At 44.3% G+C, this 22,945-nt stretch overlaps 1 protein-coding gene across 1 annotated transcript in view; it reads left to right on the top strand.

Moving 5' to 3' along the window:
- ALDH1B1 (aldehyde dehydrogenase 1 family member B1) overlaps positions 1-22,945 on the top strand; it is a 240,518-nt gene that overhangs the window by 147,253 nt on the left and 70,320 nt on the right. The window lies entirely within an intron of this gene.

The raw sequence follows: 22,945 nt of genomic DNA on the forward strand, positions 1-22,945 counted from the left end.
GTCCATTTTGATATCCTGGGCTTGCAATTAGTCTGTGGGGAGCCAGAGCCCTGTGATTCCTGCCTTGTCTTAACCATCCTGGAGCAATAGCACAGACAGCAGCCCCAACTCGGGGGTGGGGAGTGAGAGATGCAAATCAGGCTTGATAAGGCAAGCTCACTCCCTCCCAGTACAAAGCACACTTCAGTTCCCAGCTTGTAACTCCCCACTTTGCAGGTGATCTGTGGAAAAATGGAGACAATTAATCACCCCAGATCACCTGTTGGCATATATATTTTTCCCTCTGTGAGCTCCTTGAACACAGGGATGTTGTAGTCTCTGAGGTGGAGGCTGGAGGGACTCCACCCAGTGCCCCTCAGAGGCCTTTTACCGGTCTGTGCACTGCTATCCTCCCCTGCCCTCCATGTGCTTTTGCTTCCAGTGTCTACACCTGTGACTCCCCTTCAGTAGCCTGCCCCAGGCTACTGGAAACCCTTCCCAAAAGTTCAGACAGACTGAAGTGTCTGGGAATTTAGCTTTCCCTTAGCTAATGACTGGCAGTTGCCCAGCTCCTTGGTCTTGGGACAGGACAACCCAGTGGCGTGACTTACATTCCAGAGCACCCTGTAGGATCAGGTCCAAGCTCCTCTCTGTGGCATAGAAATCAGTCCCCATGCCTGAATACAGTGCTGCCGTTGACCTTTCCTATAGAAATTCTGGAGTTGCCACTATCGAGGTGCACTACCACAGATGGCTTCTGGGAAGAGGTGGTGTAAAAGGGAGGCCTTGTAAGATGAGGCATGAGCAAAAGGAGTGGCATGTGCAAAGGCATGGAGGCCTCGGTGGGCGGGGTATAGCTTGTGGGCAGTGAGAAGACATAGGAAGGCAGGTGTAGAGGGATGGAAAAGGCTGAAGACTTCAGATGCCAGGGTGAAATATTTTAGATTTATATTCTAAGCCAGTTTTTTGCCCTAAATTCCTTAGCAGCCAAATCCTTTAGAAAACAGAACATCTTATTTCAATCCCTTATTATAAAACAGATAATGAGGGCACCTGGGTGGCTCAGTCGGTTAAGTGTCTGACTCTTGATTTTGGTTCATCATGATTTTATGCTCGTGAGATGGAGCCCCGAGTTCCCACGCTTGGAATTTTCTCTCTCTTCCTCTCTCTCTGCTCTTCTCCTGCTCATTCTCTCTCTTGAAATAAATAAACATTAAAGAAATCGTAATAATGGCTAAGAGTTATCAACTAGTTTATATGTGACTTACATGGATTGATTCCCTAAGTTCTCATAACATCCCTACTCGGCAGACAGTATTTACCATACCTGGTTTACTTTGGTAAAAGGGGGCAGGTGGGCTTTGAACCAGGCATCTCTGTGCTCAAGCACTGTGCTATGTCCCACTCACCGTCTTTGTTTGCAGTGGGGTTGGAGGCTAGCACTTTGTTTGCTCAGTCTCCCCTTTCTCGGATAGTGGGCCACCAGATTCCCCCATATGACATGGCGGCTCCAGGGAGAAGGGTTTGAAACTGCTGTTCTAATCCACCTCAGAGTTTGAAAGAGGGAACTTAGTCACAGCTTAGCACTTCGTGGAAAGGGATGGATGGGAGAAGAAGGGAGAGGGTCTCACTGAGAGCAGAGAGTGTGGACCAGGTGGAGGCAGGAGGCAGAGCTGGGTCTCTTTATAGCTGGAAGTCAGGGGATCTCCCTTCTAAGCCTAGCCCTGCTGCCGACTCTGTGGTCCTGAAAGAACAAGCCTCTGCTTCTCTCTGGGGTCTGTTTCTTGATTGTACCACCACGGGGTTGGACTAAGTCAACAGTTTCCAACCATTTCAGCAGTGATAGTCAAACACATTTGTCAGTGGAAGTCCATTGCATAAACTGACAAGAGTGACATTATTATAAATTTATGTTTCATTTCAAATGTATAAGCACTACTTATTATAAAGTCAGCCAATGAGAATAATAAGGCTATTTCAATAATAACCCAAATAATTTGAAATCAGGCACTATAAATAATAGTTGCAATCCAGTATCCGTATCAATATCCAATTTATTTCAGTATTTAGATTTGGTTTCACTGTATTATTAAAATCCTGTTCCACCCAGAAAAGTAGTTGCAAATGGCAACAGATTTTCAAAACACTCTACCTTCCAATCCCAGAATATTCTCCAATTAAATTGATCCAGGAACTTCAAGAGGAATAATAGGCAATTATTTTGTTTCAGGGTTGAATTATTAATAATACCTAAGCCCTGCTCTCATTCCTTAAACAGTAAGTGTTAAATTTGGAGAGAGATGATGAATAGGTTTCTTAGTTTAAATATTCATTGTTTGGTAGAAAAATACTTTTCAAATGCAGTTTGAAGGATGTTCAGGGTTGTCATTTAAGAAAATCTCATGCCTCAGTGCCCATCTCTGACAGCTCTTCACCCAAACTTTCCTGACAGTCAAATTGATTTTGTTTTGCATGTTAAATCCATGCTTTAGGATTCAGTTTTATCTAAAACACATTATCTAGAATAGTAAGCAGAGGAACCATGGGACCATACTGAGCTCATTGGAGTTAACAGATTAAACAAGAAGTGCCCAAACTGACACCAAGCAATAGTCCAGTATGATAGTATCAAGACTTCTGGCACTTTTACCCACTCCCCTGGGACTCCTCAGCCCATCTGTGGTGCCCAGAGCAGACCTCTAACTGTGCTGGACATTAATCACCTGGGAGTGGACTCACATGACAATGTGCCATGTGAACTTAGGTCCAGGCCTGAATTACCCAAGGGGTGCAGTACAGTGAGGGAGGTGAGCAACCTTCCCAAGCCATGGTGCCATCTGCTTAGAATCCACCGGAAGCCCAGGCTTACCATGGAAGCTTTATCCTGAGGGTAACAGAGAATCCCACTGTGCATGTTGGCTAGCCCCCATGGACTAAAATTTGAAAGCATGCACGGCATTTTTGTTTCAAGATTTAAAATAGTTTAAGATATATATTTAGACAGTGCTTGGTAAAGTTAGTAAAGGTCTTCTTTGGATCCTTGCAGGCATTAAAAATCCCAGTTTGGAAACCATAAGCCTTGGCAGTCTCTCAAAGGCCCTTCCTGGGCCAACATCTGAGCGCCGTCCAGCACTGTGAGCACTCTGAGGCACAGGGCCTCACTAAGCACTATTTTATCCCCCCATCCCCCAACCTCCAATGTTTCCAGGAGTAGAAAACCAAGCCCTCCTGGTCCTCCCCACCCCCAGCCTGTGGGATTCCCTTCTAGGAAAGTCATTACTGCCTCTCTTGGTCGTCTGCCAGCTCTAAAGTGTCTTTTTAATTGCATCTAATTTGGCCTCATCTCATTAAATCCTTAATTTAAACCGGAGCGATCCCTCCAGCTCTGGCTGCCTAATGACAAAGGGGCCCGCACGCCCTTCCCCCCACCTCAGCTAGGCTCCCCCGGTCAGGGCTGCTCTCATTTCCAGGTGGTCTCTCTGGGAGGCTTCTGACAAGTGGCTGTCTTCCTCGCCATGCTGAGTGTGGAGCTGAGCCAAGAGGGCTTCCCAGGAGCAGTAATTACTGGTAAAGGCTCAACCCTCCACCCCACTGGTGCCCCAGCTCACAGGCCCAAAGTCACTGCAGTGACAGCATCCAATTCTAGTGGTGCAAGAATAGGAGCACAGTGAGGAGAAGACACTGAAGTTAAGCAATAATAAACCCATGATAATTACAGTAGCCAGGACATCATGCTTTAGATACATTATCTCATCAGGGAAGATGTCACTGGCTTCATGGAGCAGGTAAGGAAATTCAAGCTCAAAAATGGAAAATGAAAGCCCTCAGGATATAAACACCACTCTGCCTGGCCTCAGTGGGTGGCCATCCTTATTTCCTCAGGTCCGACCCCATCTCTTACTGGGCTCACCTTTGATCACTCCTTTTCAGCCACTTAGCCAGCTCACTGCTCCCCAGAGCCTTTGCACTTGCTGTCCTCACTATCTGAGGTGCTCTCCCCCTGTGTATTTATCTGGCTCACTTCTTCTTTCCATCAGATGTCAATTCAAACCTCTTCTGGTCAGAGAAACTTTTCTTGACCTCCACCATCAGCCCTTCTTCATTTGCCATCTATGCCCTCACCCTGTTTTGTTTTTATTGTTATTTTTGTTTTTGTTTGTTATTGCTGGTAACACTTTTATGACTACCCCCTACTTAATCATATATTTATCTTTTAAAATGAAAGCAGAGAGGTTTTCTGTCCCCTTTACTGCTCTATGCCTACTACCTAGAACAATGTCTGGCACATGCTTGGTCTTCAGTTTGTATTTACTGCTTGACTCCCATCATGGCAATGTCTAGCCACTTCAGGAGCATATACACATTCCAGCACTTCTCAACTCCAGTGGTTACCAGGGTTGAGGTCTCCCCTCTCTCTGAATTGATTCTACCAAGGAGAGGTCAAAAGAATATTTCCCTGGGAATAAGCCCTAAGAATGCAGCCTAGGGACCCTCAGGTCAGGTTCAGTGTTGAGGCTTGCTGCATTGATGTGGACCTTGGGAAGCTGGTTGCTATAGAAACACCTATTGTTTCCTAGATTCTTGCCACAAAGTGGGCTCCAAGTCTGCTCTGAGCTCTCTGCACTGCTGGGATCTGAGATAGATGCACCAGGGCTGACTGAGAATAGATTGGTCCTCTAATTCAGTCCATTCTAGGTGAGTCCCCTCACCTGCCTGAGCCTCAGTTTCTTCATCTGTAAGATAGGGTTTATCATACACACTTCAGTGAGATGATGTATATAAAGGACTAGCACCCAGTTCAACAAATTCCAGACCCACTCCTGGTTTTATAAAACTACAGGAAAACTGGAAGCTGATTTTATAAAATTCAATATTTCCTTTGAATGTAAACCTCTCAAGGACTGTGAAGGTCTGAAATTTTCTCCTCCCTGAAAGCTAGCAAACAAGCCTGCCACAGTTACATGGAGGGTGGCAGAAGACATGAGACTCCTGGGTCAGAGACGAACGACTTTATTACCTCTTGGATAGCAACCAGCATGCATTTCTTGCTCACACCAGTTCCCTTCCTCCCCAAGTCCTACAGGGGGATCAGAGCAGCCTCAGTAGTTATTACATGCATAACGGATGTGTGCCAAATCCGAGGATGCCCAAGTGTAGATAGCCCAAATATTTTACAATAGCTCATACACAAATCTATCTTCACCCCAGAGAGAGACATGACCTTTATTTACAATAAAGAGGACAGCAAATATACCTGTCCTCTGCCCTAGAGGGAGAAATGATCTCTATTTTCCAAGACTGTTCCCTATACAAATATCCATGAAAAGAGAGATTGGAGTGAAAGCTGACAGTGTTTCTGTTTGTAAGACATGCAGAAACATGAGATCTGTGGAAAATTGTCTCCAGTAAGGCCATGTACAGAAGAGATCTATGGGAGTGGGCAGTTGTGGAGAAGAGGTGTACACCGGGTAGCAGTGGCTCTTGCATTTCTAGTTCTTTCCATGTTGTTTTGAGTGAGCCTGTATGGCATTCATTGCAGGCCTCCTCACTTCCCACCTCACCCTCCTTGGGTAAATACACCTTCTGGATTGCTAGGTGCGATGAGAAGGAAGGAAAGCTGGGATGAGAAGCAGAGTGCTTTGGAACCAAATTGCCTGCTAAGGGGTTGGTGCATGGCAGCGGCCATCTCGGAGGAACCTGAAGAATCTGCTTGAAGGCCATTGCAGCCTGATTCATGAAAGTCCCCATTGTGATCTGCCCATCAGCACAGGGAGCAACAGGGATGATAATACCCCAGAGATAAGCAGGCCTGTCATGTGTCCCCACTCCGGTCTTACCATCTGTAGGCATGTGTTGGGGGAGGAGCACTGCCTACCTCATCCCCCTCAGAGGGAGAAGGAGCCCTGTGTACAAAGAGGAAATGACCCCAGTTCTCCACAGCTCATTCAGCAAGCATTTAATCAGCACCGACTATGTGCCCAGGCCTGAACCAGAGGCTGGGGGTAGGAATTAATTAGACCTGGTCCCTGGATTGTGGCAATCTTAGGCTGGCTGGGGAGAGAGAACATGGACATGAGCACTGCAGTGCAGGATCATGAGGGCCATAGCAGAAGTAAGTGAGGAGGAGTTGGCTCTCCCTCAGTGGGCATTTCTGAGTTTGAATCTTGAAGGATGAATGGCCAGGATGGGAGGCAGAGCACAGGAAGACACAATGGTGTAGAGGGAGGGGAGATTTGGGAAGCAGGAAACACTTGAAAACTATGCCACGCAGTTTTTCACTTTTAGCTTGCAGGTAATGAGAGGCCACTAAAGGCATGGTACATCAATTCTAGTTATTTTTCTTACTATTGAAGTAAAACATCCTACTAGAGAGCATTTTTGAGAGATCCGTTACCAAAAGAACAGAATACCAATCCCTCTTATCTCTTTCACCCAGGGAAAACTGTGACCATTTAGTGAATTTCCTTCTAGTTATTTACATACAGGCACCCAATCCCACAAGCTGGAGCCTGGTATGGCTTATCCTTTTACTATCCCTCATAACCTGTATCTTCTTTCAAACTCCTGAATCAGTATGAAAAATCATGTTGCTTCACTTTTTCTAGCTCACACTCCCAGCCTCCACCTCTTCCCTACCCCTGCCAGGATGCAGGGGACATTCGGACTCAGGCACTTAGGAAATTGAGTGATCACCTCACCCTCCCTGCAGGGAGAAGGGGATAATGGCTCCCTTCCTGGCCTGCATGTGGTCACTGCCAGCTGCCCTGTGGTCTCTGAGCCTGGGCACTGTGCAGGCAGAGTCCAGCCTCCTTGAGGGCACTCAGCCATTTCCCTCTGAGGACTGCCACCTCCTATGGTACTTCAGGAAAGTGGGTCTGGGGCTCAGCCCCTCACAACCCTGCTGGAGCATCTCCCCTCTCACAGCCAGCTCCTCTCTCCCTGCCTCCCTTGGTGAATCCCTCCAGTAGCTCAGGGTTTTGGAAAATAAAGGCCAAGTGGGAACTGATGCCTGTAAGCAGCTCCTCCAGAGTCAATGGAGAGCAAAGGCCAGATTCCTTCTTGGAACCAGGAGGGAAAAGACAGAAGAAACACAGGCAAATATCTAAATGCATTATCTTCCAGAAACATGCACATATAATTGTTATATATATATATATATATAATATAATATTATATATATATATATATATATATAAACACCCAGAAGCCTCTGACTCAATTCAATTGACAGTGCAGAGAGAGCTTTCTTCCTTCTTGCAGGTGGGTTAATACTCAGAAAATCCTCATCTTTCCTTGAACCTCCTGTTCTAGGGGGAGCAGAGATAGGGCTCTCCCTCCTCTACAGGCTGTTGAAGAGGCAGGTAATGAGACTCTGGGAAGCAGCCTCGCCTTCACACTTATTTCTGATAATTGGTCACCCCTTTCAAGAGCAGGTGGGTCCAGATGCAGTAATTGGCAGGGGGCAGGGCCCATCCCCCAGGGATTGGAAAGGTGTTAATTGCTCTTCCCCTTCCTCAGGTGCATCCCTACTAAGGAGGGAGCCTTAAGTCAAAGTGATGTCCAGGAGAGGCCCCAGGGATGCCAAGGGCAAAGGTTTAGTGCTCCCCAGGACACCATAAAGCGAATAAGGCTGACAGGCATTCCTGAAGAACTTGCTGAGGTCTCTAGCTGGTGAGAGGGAGAGCTGGTGAGAGGGAGAGAGAAGCCAGGGCTGTGAGACTCCATAGCTTGTGGCTTGACCACCCTGCTGTCCTGTTTCTTGCTGAGTGGATTGAAGGGAGGGATGTAGCTCAGGTGACTCTCACAGTCCTTTCCAGTTGAGGTCTACAAATCTGCCAGCCTGGGGAACTGGAGCAGGACGGGGGGCTGAGTCTCTTTCACAGTGGGCTTTCTTGCAGGAAGTGTTTGTTCAGGGCATTGTTCTCTCTTAATGATACTCCACACCCAACACATTTTATTCATTGAAAATTACCTTCAGTCCAACATTTTATCAGCCTGACCCACAGAGTAATTGGAAACAGGAGGATTTCTCTCCAACAATCAGTGCTAGAGAAAATAGATTATATACCCGTCAGAGGGTGCGGCGGCCTGGGTCTGCAGCATGTGAAAATGCCCAGGCAGTGTTCCAGCAGCAGCTGAGCGTTGGTGTTCCGTTCTTCAGGGGGAGCACCAGCCAGGTCTGGAGTGGGGCAGCGGGCCCTGCTTCAGTCACCCCGGGGCCTGCAATAGGTGGGTATACAAACATGCCTGTGTATGCGCAGCTCACAGTGGCCCGAGGCTGTGGCCATCCTGAAGGAAGGACTTAGACACAAGAGGCTTCTCTTAGTTAGGGGCTCTGGCTCTGCTCTCCACCATCACCAAAGCCAGAGTCCTGGGGTCATCTAAGCCTTCTTTCCTTCACATCCTTTTCCCAATCAGTGCCAGGTACCAGCACCCCACCTGCGGCCTCTGAGAATTCTTGTCCCCATCAATATCTTAATCATTTCAGATCTCCATAGCAGCCTTCTTGCTGGTGTTTCTGACCTCAGTTTCCCCCCTCCTATCAATACTCCCTTTCTAGCCAGAATAATCTTCATGAAATTCAAGTCTGATCTGACTGCTCCCTTGTCTAAAACCTTTCTGTGGTTCTGCATCATCAAAGCATGGCATGCAAGGCCTTCCAAATGCTGGCCTCTGCCTCTCTCTTCTGCCTCACTGTTCATTTCTAGCCACGGTTTTCTGTAAACATACTACACCATTTCCCACCTCCAAGCATTTGCTGCTATTGTTCCTATTGCCTAGAACATTCTTCCTCCTGCTCCAGAAACCCAGATCCTACTTATGTTTCAAGGACCACTTTTGATGGTACCTTTAAGCCTTCTGGGGAAGAGTGACCCCTAGTCTTCTTATTCCAGGTTTGGAACTTTTATGTCTGTGGTAGGTAGAATAAACCTGAAACCTTTGAATATATTACCTTACATGGCAAAAGGGACTTTGCAGATGTTATTAAGGATATTGAGATGGGGAGAATAGCCTCGATTATCCAGGTGGGTCCAATTAATCCATATAAGAAGGGGACAGGGGTGTGAGGTACAGAAAAGGTATGCGACAGTGGATGCAGAGGTCAAGTGATGATGGGGCTAGGAATGCAGGCAGCCTCTAGAATCTGGAAAAGGCAAATAATTGAATTTTCCCCTACAACCTCCAGAAAGGAACATAGTCCTCCTAAGACCATGATTTTAGCCCAATGAGACTGGTGTTAGACTTTTGACCTCCAGAACCGCAACATAATACATTTGTATTGCTCTAAGTCGCTGAGTTTGTGGTCATTTGTTACAGCAGCCATTGGAAATTAATACAACATCATATTGGAGGTGGTTATTCATGTGTCTGAGTTCCTGGAGACAAAGGACAAAGGCTGGGACTGGTCCTCCCCTATGTCTCTAGCTCCCAATACAAGGTCTTCCATAAAGATGATGCTTCACAAATACTGGATGAGTGAGTAAGTAAAACATTTCCTCCCCCTGGCACCAGCAGACCCACTGTGGACACCAGGCCTTTGAGACTTCTTGGGCTGAGATGAAATGGAATTGATTGCATTTCACACCCAGAAAGCATAGTTCCTTGTGTTACTAACCCTAACCTCTATCCTGCCACATCCAAAAACAATTATGTTGCCTCAAAGGCATCCTCCCTTGGCTATGAGATCACTTAGCCTTCCAGCCCTGGCTAACTTCTAGTAACTCCAATGTACATCGACAAGAAAGTTAGGCTCCAAGGTTTATGGAACATTAGGACTACAGGAACCTCTGCAATCTCACTTCCTATCATTTACAGATGGAGAGACTGAGGCTGAGAGAGGGAAGGAGCCAACGTGGTCAAACTGTGGCAGTGTAGCACCATGGGTAGAACACAGGCCAGGCCTCTTTCACCTGCCCCTCCCCAAAACCCAGATGCTAGTATCAACATCCCCATTTTACAGTGAAGAAACTGAGGCACAGAGAAGTTAAGGCACTTGTCCATGGTCAGCTAGTTAGTGGTGCTGATCTGAACAGATCATTGCTCCAGAGTCTCTCCTTTCCCCATCTCTGCACTATGCTGACAGATGGGGAAACTGAGGCCCAGATGGGTCCAGACAGTGATACTGAAGAGAAATCAGGTTATGGCTATGGTTCAAATCAGAGCCCTCCATACTAGCAAGGTGGGAAGTGCCTGGGCTAAAAGGAGGCCTTGGGTGTTTGCCTTCTTCAATTAGGCTGTTTGCTTCTCTGAGTCCAGGGGATAATTTAACTAATGGTGCTGGTTTTCTGACACTATCGATCGGTGAAGATTAAATATGTTTGTCACAGTCAAGTGAACTAATCACTTTATTGTATTTCAAATACTAATTTCATCAGATAGATGTCGGGGGGTGACCCCGGGGAGGTGCAGGGAGACGAGCACGTGTGCAGGCCCAGACGGGCAACAGTGCAATCGATGCAGCCGATCTGCCTAGAGGTATCTGGGATATCAGGCTTTCTCGATGCCTGCAGCTGTGCTGCTCAGACAAGAGGAATCTGCATTTTCCCTGGCCTCCTTCATCACTGTTCGAGGCCCTCGTGAAATTTCTCAGGAGAGGCAATTTCTCAAGCATTATTGGAAAATGGTAGATGTTTCCAAATAGCTATCCTAAATCACCCCCTAGCCACTAATCCCACAGCCACTCTGACATTGCTGGATGCAAATGCTGCCGCTCTGAGCCATTAGCCATCCCAAGAACCACCAATTCACGGCAAAACCTGAAAATGAACTAATCTGTCTTTCAGGTTTGGAAAGGCTTTGCCATTTCCATAGCTCAGCATGTTGGACAAGGAGACCCAGGGCTTATTAAATCATCCCCCTGGTCCTGGTGCAATTGAACAAACCTCCCTCCTTTTGACAGTAAGTACATACACTTGGGCAAACACACACTCACATGCATATACACGCAAACACAAGTTCATGTATGTGCATGGACATAAATACACATGGATGCAAACATTTACACATACACACCCATATAAGCACGCACACATGCCTTCATGAACATGCACACAGACACAAAATGCACACCCCACAGATGCACACTCATGCACATGCACATACACATACATGCACACACAAGATTCAGAAGTTCCCAAGGGGCAAGATGTTTTCTAAACACAGGAGACTGGCTTGTCCCCCTGCTCACAGAAGCATCTGCAATCACCTGACTGGGTGATAGTGAAGATGAGGTCAATTTCTCTGGACATAAGCCCACCACCAGATCTGTTGTCTTGCTTTGGTAGATTTAATCCCACCAAACAGAGGCCATCAGTTATAGCACTTGCAGCTAAAGTATCTGTCTTGCACACTTGGGTTTCTGAGATTCAGTCTTATGTCGATGAGACAAGGGAAGGGGCTGGTTCCCAGCTTAACTTCAGGTGCTAGTGAGTGACCCATACAATCCTTGTAAGCACTCACATAAATGGCCTCAATAAGAGCCCTTTTCAGAGGAAAACACATGCTTCTGCTTGGAAGAATCTTCCACAGCTGCTCATAGAGAATGCCAGGCTGTCTGGACTTGCTTAAGCAGAGCCCCATCACCAGAGGACAGTCCTTTTATATGGGCTGATGCTTCACATCTATACGGTTTTCAACAGCAACTCTGAAGTAGTTAGGCTTTGGAATTTACCATCCTTATTTTATAGATGCAAAAACCAAAGCCCAGAGAGGGGAAAGGGCTCACTAAATGCATACAGACAATCAGTGGCAAGTCAGAACTAGAATTTGGGTTTCCAACTCCAAGACCAGCGCTTTGTAAGTCTCTGGGCACTCTGCCCAATCTTTCATAGCCTTACAAAGCTCCACCTTTTATCACATCCTTATTCTGTGTCCAGTCTTCTACTCATTGCTAGATTTTCTGATTACAGTTATGCCCTTGAGCAGAAGCCCCATATACTAACACCTTCAAGCCTGGTATCTGCCTGTGGGGCTGGGTTGAGTATGACAAGACCTGTGTTCTTGCCAGGCAGTCTCTATTTTTAGAAGCTTATTTTTGTGACTTAGAATTTCTGAGATCTGGAACTTTCATGGGGATATTGTTCAAGCTCAGGGAGACACATCCTTCCCTAAGAATCCTACTGGGTTAAACAAGACAGAAAAAACTAGCAGCACCTCCCCAGGGAAACATTGAAAGTCAGAGCAACAACAAACAGATTTGCTGAACATTTTGAATCTTTGAGCATCATTAAAACCCAGAGAGCTGTGTACTAAGTGTGTAACCTGGCCTTCAGTTTCTTTTCATGCAATATAACTCCAGATGTTTTACCCCCTAAAAAGATGTTTTTCTACATGACGGAGTACCCAATTTGCAAAAAATATCCCAGTACCTACCCCTAGCCAGCAAAACATTGGCAGCATGCCATCCCTCCAATACATTTGTTAAAAGCCACACCTAGGAAATGTTCCACGCGTGGGTTTAGAGGCCTGATGGATTTGTAATCGGAAGACCTGAGCTCTAGCCTCTGTTCTGCCTTCAACTTGTCGAGTGAATTGCCTGGGGCCTACAGGGCACAAGGCAGAGCTGGTATTGAACACCTATCTGCATGTCCTTTGAGCAAAGAAGAATCAAATCTAACAAGATCAAGCGCATCTGAGCACAGGCTGGGAACAGGGAGAAAGCGCATGTACAGTAATCATGTCCAAAGTATCTCCTGGTCACCGTGTCAGGGAAGGAAGTATTCTCTGTCCATTGTCTTGTTGTCTGTGTGGACTCCTGGGAGCTGCAAGCCTGCGAGGTGCCAACAGTCCTACAGCGAGGGTCTGTAGGACCCCTTGGGCAGATGGGCATTCTGGATGCCAGATGGAATTTTCAGGATGGAGTAATCAATGTTGTCTCTTCAGCTCTTGTCACGATGGCCACCAAGTCCCCTTCTCTGCTGTCGGCCACTGGCCCTCTCTGTCACATATACTGGTGACCACTCATCACTTCCAACGTCTCTGACCTCCCTTGGTTCCCAAGACTCTACATGTTCCAAGTGCCTTCTCTCTCTGGCTGTTCCTTTTCTCCAGCCTCTTCCTTGAAGGTTGGTGTTCTCTGGGACCATCTTTCTTATCAGTCAATCAATCAAGCAAGCAAGCAAGCAAGCATTTATCTATCTATTCCCTGAACTATCTCACCCACTCCCATTTAATGCACCCTTGACACTTCAGCTCCAGACTTATCCATCTACCTATTTAACTTCTCCATTTGATGCCCTGCAGGGATGAGTCCAGAAGCAGGCAGCATCTGACATTGACTCAGCAGCTCCAGCATGTCAGAGCTGATGTCTCTGTGCTTCTCTTGGCCTTTCCCTCATGCTTGCATGAAGGCAGCTGTAGTGCCAGCCATCCCATCTGCATTCTAGGTAGAAAGAAAGATGTGAAGAAGGGCCAAAGGGCCCCAAGAAGAGTCTTCCAATAAGCCCCACCCAACAGCTTCCACTTACATCTCCTGGACACTCCCTCTTCAGGGTGGCAGACCATCCTATCTGCATATAGTTTTAATGGACATTGTGTCATCCCCATTGTGGGAAGAAGAGGAGGAAAAGGAATAACAGGAGACCTCTCTCCTGACTGCACCAGGCTTCTCCCCACAACCCCTCATCTGTACCAGCCCCTCCAAAGGATCCCCATGCACACCCAAAATGATGTTTCTAACACGAAAGACTGGTGCCATTACCCTCACCAGCGCCTTCAGCAGGGGTCTGCCCCACCCTGGATGCCCCTACAGACTCACTGGCCTGTAGGCAAAATTCTTGGCTTGGCATGTGAGATCCTGGAGAATTGGTATAATCTTCAGAAACTGAAAGTTGTTTCTCTGCTGTAGTGTTCCTGGTGGATTTCAGACAAAGATAGTACAGCCATCCTTGAGGGGGAAGGGCTGATAACAGGGGATTTAAAAAACAAACACATTAGCTCTGGCCTGCCCAGATAATGAATAGAGGAGAAGGTTATCTATCTCACTGATTTATACTGTTACGGTTCTGGTTCCTTCCTTAGACCGAAGTGGGAGCGTCTTTACATCTCCCGCCCTCTACATTTGCTGCAGCAAGGAAATCACATTTTTCATGAACCATGGGAATTACTGAACGGCAGTGGTTTTATTTGTTAAGGGTTGAACTTGGCCATTTCTTCTACCGGGGGCTGAGTCCTACTGTTATGCACAACTTCTCATCCAGAGAGACACCATGGAGAATAAATCAGGACCAGAACTCAGTGTGACAGCTGCAGTCTGGCAGGGCCCTGGGGTTTGGGGGCTAATGGGGTCTCACGGCAGGGAGGAACTGCTGCCAGCCGACTTGGGAGGAGAGGTGGGGTTTTTCATTGAAAAACGAATGAAAGAATTTTGCCACTTCATAAAACCAATGTCAGTGGGTGAACCATAGGCTGTGCAGGCTGAGAGGGCTGGCAAGGTCTTCGTGATCGGTGAGCTCCGGGTTCTTAATCTGAAGATGAAGCTAGGTTTTATGGGGGTCTATGAACCCATGAAATTGCGTGTAATTTTTTCAGGGCATATGTGCCTTCCCTGGGGTTACAATTCATAGCTTTCATCAGTTCTCAAAGGTTAAGAACTACTGGTCCGGTTCAATCCACTCATCACACAGAGGAGCATACTATGGGGTCCTTGGAAGAGAAGGGACCAGTTGAGTTCCCTTAGTAGGAAAGGGGCAGAACTGGAATTAGGAATCAAGAGACCCAGGTTCTAAACTGGCCTAGCCAGATTCTGGCTGTGTGACCTTGGGCTGGTCACCTTACCTCTCTGAGTGTTTTATTATTTTTTTTATTTTTATTTTTTTCATATAATTTATTGTCAAATTGGCTAACATACAGTGTGTAAAGTGTGCTCTTGGTTTTGAGGGTAGATTCCCACGGTTCATCGCTTACATACAACAGCCAGTGCTCATCCCAACAAGTGCCCTCCTCAATGCCCATCACCCATTTTCCCCTCTCCCCCATCCCCCCATCAACCCTCAGTTTGTTCTCTGTATTTAGGAGTCTTATGCTTTGCCTCCCTCCCTCTCTGTTTGTAACTATTTTTTTCCCCTTATCTTCCCCCATGGTCTTCTGTTAAGTTTCTCAAAATCCATATGTGATTGAAAACATATGATACCTGTCTTTCTCTGACTGACTTATTTCACTCAGCATAATACCTTCCAGTTCCATCCACGTTGCTGCAAATGGCATGATTTCATTCTTTCTCTTTGCCAAGTAGTATTCCATTGTATATATAAACCACATCTTTATCCATTCATCAGTTGATGGACATTTAGGCTCTTTCCATAATTGGCGATTGTTGAAAGTGCTGCTATAAACATTGGGGTACAAGTGCCCCTATGCATCAGCACTCCTGTATCCCTTGGGTAAATTCCTAGCAGTGCTATTGCTGGGTAATAGGGTAGATCTATTTTTAATTTTTTGAGGAACCTCCATACTGTTTTCCAGAGCGGCTGCACCAGTTTGCATTCCCACCAACAGTGCAAGAGGGTTCCCGTTTTTCCACATCCTTGCCAGCCTCTGTAGTATCCTGAGTTGTTAATTTTAGCCATCTGAGTGTTTTATTATGCATACAGTTAAAGAGTTGTAGAGGGGCACCTGGATGGCTCAGTTGGTTGGGCATCTCTTGATTTCCACTCAGGTCATGATCTCACAATTTGTTAGATTGAGCCCCTCATCAGGTTCTGTGCTGACAGCATGGAGCCTGCTTGGGATTCTCTCTCTCCTTCTTTCTCTGCCACTGTCCCCTTCTCTCTCTCTCAAAACACATAAATAAACATTACAAAAATAAAGAGTTGTAGAGAGGATTAAATAAAAGTATTAATAGACTTCAACACCTACCCACAATGTTAATATGTAATTAATTGTCAATAAGTATTCTGTGAATCACTGTGTAACTTTGAAAATCATTCTTTTTAGCTTTCATCCATTCAGCGAATATTTATTATCCCTTATATACCAGGACATTGGATGAATAAATAGGCACAGTAACTGCCCTCATGGAGCTGGGAATTAAGTAGGAGATCAAGAAAACAGGCCATTGCTATTGCTATAACAATGAACTCTGACATTGTCCAAATAACTGTTGTAGTACAGTGTGGTGAATGTCCTAGCAGGGTCAACACAGAAGCTGGGTAGCATAGGGGTGGGGGTAACTAGGGGTGGGGGGAATCAGGAAAGACTTCCTGGAGGAGGTAGCAACTAAGCTGAGACATGAGGGAGAAGAAGCAGGAGTTGGCCACACAAAGAGAGGGCTGGAACATGGTGCAGAAAACAGCCTATGCAAAGGACCAGAGACAGAGACAAAAGAAAGCTTTTTTTTTTTTTTTTTCATTTCTTTAGGGAGGTAGAAATAGATCAGACTTGCTGTTTTCAGCTGCTGCAGGCAGCCAAGAGAAGCCACGCCAAAATCAACAAGCATACCCAGCACATCTGCATCCCCTCACCTTTCATAATCTATTTATCTTTCCATCCATTTGTTTCATGTTGGCACGTTTGTACATAATCATCTTCTCCTCCCTGTTGATCCAAATGGTACAGCCTTTCTCTAGCTAGCCTCAGGAACCCTTTCAGCGTCCGCTCAGTGGAGATGAGGACGCTGGATGTGTAACTGATTTACATCAGGTGGTGCTAGAATTAGAACTCAGGCAGAGAAGTCTGGTGAGCTCATGTTATCAGAGGCAGACAATCACTGTGTGGCTTGCTGGGCTGTCCTAGGCTGGCCGAGCTTCCTAGGTCGCTGTCCTGCCAGGGACAGCCTGAGTGATCACCCTGGAGATGATTAATTCCTGCCTCTCTCGGCCAGCCCTGGGTCTGCAGCCAAGTGCTGCTGTCATCTCTTTATTCTTCTGCTCCACCGTTATTGAAAATCAATAAGCCGTCTAAGCCAAATGAAGTTCAGTGACTGGGACCAAGTCCATAAATCAAATAAAAACTAAATTATATTTAAAAAGGGAAATAGGAATAAGAAGGCTGCTTTGAGGTGGAGCTGGAGTCCCTGAGCTGGAGGCAGAGAGGTGAGCAAGAAAACTGGTACTGCCTGCCTAGAGGGCATTGTATTGAGGCTGAAAGTGCCTCAGGGAGCACCCCTCCTTTCTCCAGATCAGAAGACTGAAGCCCAGGAAGGAGAATTTCCCCTCTGGTTGCATGGTGAGTGGCAGGGCTGGCTCCAGACCCAGAGCCCATCGATATTCTCCCTCTACCAACTGGCATTCAAATTAATGAGAAACACAGCTGAATTGAAGTGAATTCAAGAGGAAACCAAAGAGAGAGGCTTCAAATTTTTATGTTATCAGATCTATAACTCTTTTCCTTAACAGTTTCTGCCTTTCATGTTATGCTTTAAAGTCCTAAGCAAAGATGGCTGTTTCCAGGCAAGGGAATGGTTCCAGAATACTTCCTGGAGCTCATATGGGGCTGGGCGTTCTTCATGTTCCCACCAGCCAGAGTGGATAGACATCCTTAAAACATGAGGCATTGAATAGGGTCTTCAGAAAGGTAATGATTTAACAGTGAAGCAAAATTAACCCTAGATCAGGGGGTGCTCTGTAAATCTCAAAAGGATCTAACCGATGTGTGCTCCAGAACAAAATCCAATGGTATTTAAAGGAATACAACAAAATCCAGCAATCAACAATGTAAAATTTATAATGTCCAACATCCAATAAAAAATTACCAAATAGGCAAAGAAGTAGGAAAATGTGACTCATCACCAGATGGAAAACTAATCACTAGAAACAAACCGAGAAATGATAGAGAATGGTATATTTAGCAAAGAACATTAAATAGCTATCACAATCCACAAGGTTCAGAAGGTAGAGGAAAATGTGACCATGATGAGGAAAGAAATGGAAGTTTAAAAAATTTTAGACGCAAGTGGAATTTCTGGAAATGTGAAATATAGTATCTGAAATGAAAAAAACACATGTGATGGTATTAATACCAGATTGAACTTTGAAGAAGAGAAACTAAAACTTTAGCAACTATCCAAAATAAAACATATGCTTGCCATATGATCTGGCAATCCCACTCTTAGGTATTCACCCAGGAGAAATGAAAACACTCAGATGAAGACTTGAATATTCACAGCTTTGTTCATAATAATAAAGAACTGGAAACAATCCAAATGTCTATAGACGGATGAAGGGATAAACAAAATGTGACGTATCCATACGATGGGATACTATGCAGCAATAAAAGGAATGAACTACTGATATTTTCAACAACATGGATAGCTCTCAAAAACCTTATGCTGATTGAATTTCTATGAAATTCTAGAAAAGGTAAAACTACAGGAATAGAAAACAGATCAATGTTTGACTAGGGTGAGGTATGAGGGGAAGGAATTGACTGAAAAAAGTCAAGGGAGAACATTTTGGGGTGATGGAAATGTTTTCTGTTCTAATTGTGGAGATGATCGCACAACTGCATGTGTTTGTCAAAACTTATTAAATTGTATGTGTGGGGGGAGATAGGGTGTAGTTATATAAGAGCACCATGGGGGGGTCTTTGTGGTGATGTAACTGTTCGGTATCTTGACTGTGGTGGTGGATACACCACCCTACTCATGGGATAACATTATATAGAACTAAATACACACCTACAAATGAGTACAACTAAAACGGGAGATATGAGTAAGATCAGTGGATGTTATCAATGTATATATCTAGGTTGTGATACTGTATGCAGTGTTATCATTGGGGGGAGCTGGGTAAAGTTTACATGGGATCTCTCTGTAATGTTTGTTACAACTACATGTGAATGTACAATTATCTCAATAAAAATTCCAATTAAAAACTCATACAAATAAAATTGCTAAATTTGATCATGTGTAAATTATTCCTCAGTGAAGCTGATATTTTAAAAGTTCTGTATGGTTCTCTAAAATAAAGTTACACTGGGGACCTGGGTGGCTCAGTCTGTTAAGTGTCTGACTCTTGATTTTGGCTCAGGTCATGATCTCATGGTTCATGGGACTGAGCCCCATGTTGGGCTCTGTGCTTACAGCGTGGAGCCTGCTTAAGATTCTCTCCCCCTCTCTCTCTGACCCTCTCTCCCTCACTTTCTTTCTGAAAATAAATAAATAAACATTTATAAATAAATAAAATAAAATTACATTTCTCTTTATAACCTGCTCTTTCATGAGAGCTTCAACAGGACTTTTGCTCTATTTGTATAGAAAACTATAAATTAGGAATATTTAGGAGTTCTGTATGTTTTTTCCTAACACACCACAAAAATAATTGATGATTTATTCATCGTTAAACTAATAAAGATATTGTCTTAAATAAGAGTCCTAAACTACTGCTAGGAAAATGTAAATGCCCACCTATATTTTCTTGTCATTTCATGTTTTCCATTTAGATTTAGTCTACCGATGAAATTTATTTTGGTCTCTGTTATTACAAAAAAAGTTTCTATTTTTCCAAATGGTTAGCTGGTAGTCCTCACACCACTTTAGTGTGATCCATTTTCTCCAACTCCCAACATATGTGTTTAAATGGTTACCTTTATCATATACTAAATTGTCACCTAAGATTGGCATGTTTGTACACTCTCTACTGCGTTCCATTGAGGTGAATGTATCAAATTTCTTTACCAGTGCCTCCCTGTTTTCTTTATTGTGACTTTGGAATATGTTTTAATGCCTGGTAGTAAAAGTCTCCTCATTTACTATTTCTTTTCAAAACATTCGTAACTATCCTTGCACTTTTATGAACTTCAAAATCATTTTGCCAAGTTTTCAAATGTCCTGCTGGATTTTAACTTATTAAATTAACAAATCCATTTGGGGAAAACTGATAACTTCACATTACTGAATCTTTCCACTCAGGAACATGAGATGTCCAAGGCCACCAAACTACATAACCCCACAGGGCACCATTAACATTGGAGTTGTGAATGTTCAGCCTGTGTGGCCATAGACAAAGGGCTGTAGATTTTTTTTTTTAATTTTTTTTTTTAACGTTTATTTATTTTTGACACAGAGACAGAGCATGAACGGGGGAGGGTCAGAGAGAGGGAGACACAGAATCTGAAACAGGCTCCAGGCTCTGAGCTGTCAGCACAGAGCCCGACGCGGGGCTCGAACTCACGGACTGCGAGATCATGACCTGAGCTGAAGTCGGCCGCTTTTACCGACTGAGACACCCAGGCGCCCCAAAGGGCTGTAGATTTACCCTTCCATTTATTCAGGTTGTCTTCACATGTCTCAGTAAAGCATTGTCGTCTTTGTCACATAAATTTCTTGTTACATTAATTTCTGGGTCATTTATATTTTCGCTACTATTGTGAATAGACTCTTTTTATCCTCTGGGTTTTCTCCCATTTTATTGCTAATGTATTGAGTGACTGATTCTTGTTTTTTTATTTTGTAACTGATCACCTTACTGAATATTCTAGTTGATGCCTTTGGATTTTCAAGCTCGAAAATTATATCACGTGCAAATATTATCTTTGATTCCTTTTTTGTGCTATTCATACCCTTTGTTTAAGAATCACTCAGCTATTCTCTGTCAAATGAGAGTGGTAATCACAGGCATTCACGTCTTGTTCCTGCCCACAACGGGGATGTGTCTTTCACTTTGGGTGTGTTACTGGCTTTTGTTAGGAGATACTCAGTTAAGGCAATGTCTTTCTATTCCAAGTTTATTCAGAATTTGGAATTAAGGTTGGATTGTGTTTTTGTTGTTGTTGTTGTTGTTGTTTCATTTTAAGATAATCATACGATATGTCTCATTTGGCCTATTAATGTGAGGAATCATATAAATAGATTTATATCAAACCATTCTTAACTTCTTGAAATAAACCTTATTTGATAAGGTGTATTATCATTTTTTTTAATGTTCATTTATTTTTGAAGGAGAGAGAGACAGAGTGTGAGCAGGGGAGGGGCAGAGAGAGAGAGGGAGACACAGAACCTGAAACAGGCTCCAGGCTCTGAGCTGTCAGCACAGAGCCCAACGAGGGGCTCAAACTCACAAACCACGAGATCATGACCTGAGCCGAAGTAGGACGCCTAACTGACTGAGCCACCCAGGTGCCCCATTATCATTTTAATATACTTCTGAATTTTATTTGCCATTGCCTTATTTAGGATTTTAAAAAATCTGTGGGCAAGCATGCTGTATTGTGACACTTCCATTAGGCTTGGGACTCAGGGATATGCTGGGTTTGTACAAAGGGTTGGGAAGATTTCCATATTTATCTTTGGTCTGGAACTGTTTAAATAGCATGGGAATTATTTGTTTCTCAAAGGTTTAAAGAAATTTGCTCATAAAACAGTGTGAGCTCTTGACCTTATTTGGTAATGGTTCCTTAATAATTGTGTTGTCTCTTTCCATAGTTTTTTATTTTCTTTCTTCTGTTAACTTTGTGAACTTATATTTTCTTACAAAATTATCAATTTCTCCCAGTTTTAAAGATATTTAGCATAGATAAATACATATCACACATACATAGCATAGCATAATGTCCTCTTACAACTGCAAAATCTCGTAAGTATCTGGTTCTGTCACCCTTCCAAACTTTAATGCCACATTTTCTGTTTTCCCTTTTTTATCTTGATTACTTTTTCCTGAAGTATGTATAATTTACTGGACTTTTGGAAGAAACCGCTCTTGGTTTTATTAATCCCTCTATTGGGTTCTTGTTCCTGAATGTGTTCAGTTTTATTTTAATCTTTATTGCTTTCTTCTTCTTATTTTTCACGTTTATTTTGCTGCTTTTTTCCCCTGACTTCTTGAGTTAAATGCTTAGATGGCTAATTTTTATTGTTTCTTTTTAAAATATATAATTAAATTTTCTCTGAGGACAACATAATTAACTGTAATTTTTAATATATATTTTCATTTTTCTTCTTTCCTTATATGGAATATACCTTATTTCTAATTTTTTTTCTATTCAAAATTTTTAATTTGAAATTATTAAATCCTTTGTGGGGTGCCTGGGTGGCTCAGTTAGTTGAATGTCAGACCCTTGATTTCGGCTCAGGTCATGATCTCATGGTCTTGGGATCGAGCCCTGCACTGGGCTCCACACTGGGCATGGAGCCTGCTTAAGATTCTCTTTCTCTCTTCTTCTCTCATAAATAAATAAATAAATAAATAAATAAATAAATAAATAAATAGTAATAGGGACTCCCTATCAATTTGGCTGAAGCCCCCAAACCTGGGAATTAAACCCCACATTCTGAAGTGAAAAGCCAGACCATCTCTATAGGTCTTGCTAAGGAAGAATCTGGAAACCGAGTTTTACCATCTTAACCCCGTATCCACCTCAAGTTTATAAAAGGGTTGACAGTGAAGAGTCTGTCGGAGAACATTTCTCTGAGAAAGTTGTTGGAGGCCTTTACCCTTCCCTCACCTGGGAGAGGCTGGGAATGCTTCCCTCTCATCTCCATATGTGTCTCGTAGAGTCTGGGAACATTGGTCTAGGAATGACTGACTACTGGAAAATTCAAAGGCCTGAGGCCAAGGCCATCCACTTGAGGGGGCAGAAAGACAGAAGACTGCATAGAGAATGAGTCACACTTCTGCCAAGGGATCAAAGATGAATACATTTTCTCATGGACCTACAGTGGGTCACACGGGGAGGCTGGACCTGGGCCATCTTGATAAGGACTTTGCCCCAGAAGTCCACTTGGAGGGTTGATGAACCCAACAAAGATAATGTGAGGGAAAGGGACCTCTAGACAGCCCAGGGATCGGGGTTGGGGTCAGTTGGAATTAGTTGGAGATCTAAGTTACCAGACAGAGACAAGTTTTATCTGTCCTGCAGATTATAACTGCAGGGTCCCAGGTGGGGAGATTTCTGTGAAACCCACAAAAGTGCCAGGGAACACCAACACTGACCCTAGCAGCACCAGCCACATCAGATTGTGCAATTGCCCCTGACACTGGCTGCCTCCGGGACCCACCTGAAGGGGTCAGTAGCCCTGGGCCGAGAGGCTGGG

The sequence above is a fragment of the Panthera leo genome, chromosome D4 (genome assembly GCF_018350215.1).
Source record: "Panthera leo isolate Ple1 chromosome D4, P.leo_Ple1_pat1.1, whole genome shotgun sequence".
NCBI classification, from domain to species: domain Eukaryota; kingdom Metazoa; phylum Chordata; class Mammalia; order Carnivora; family Felidae; genus Panthera; species Panthera leo.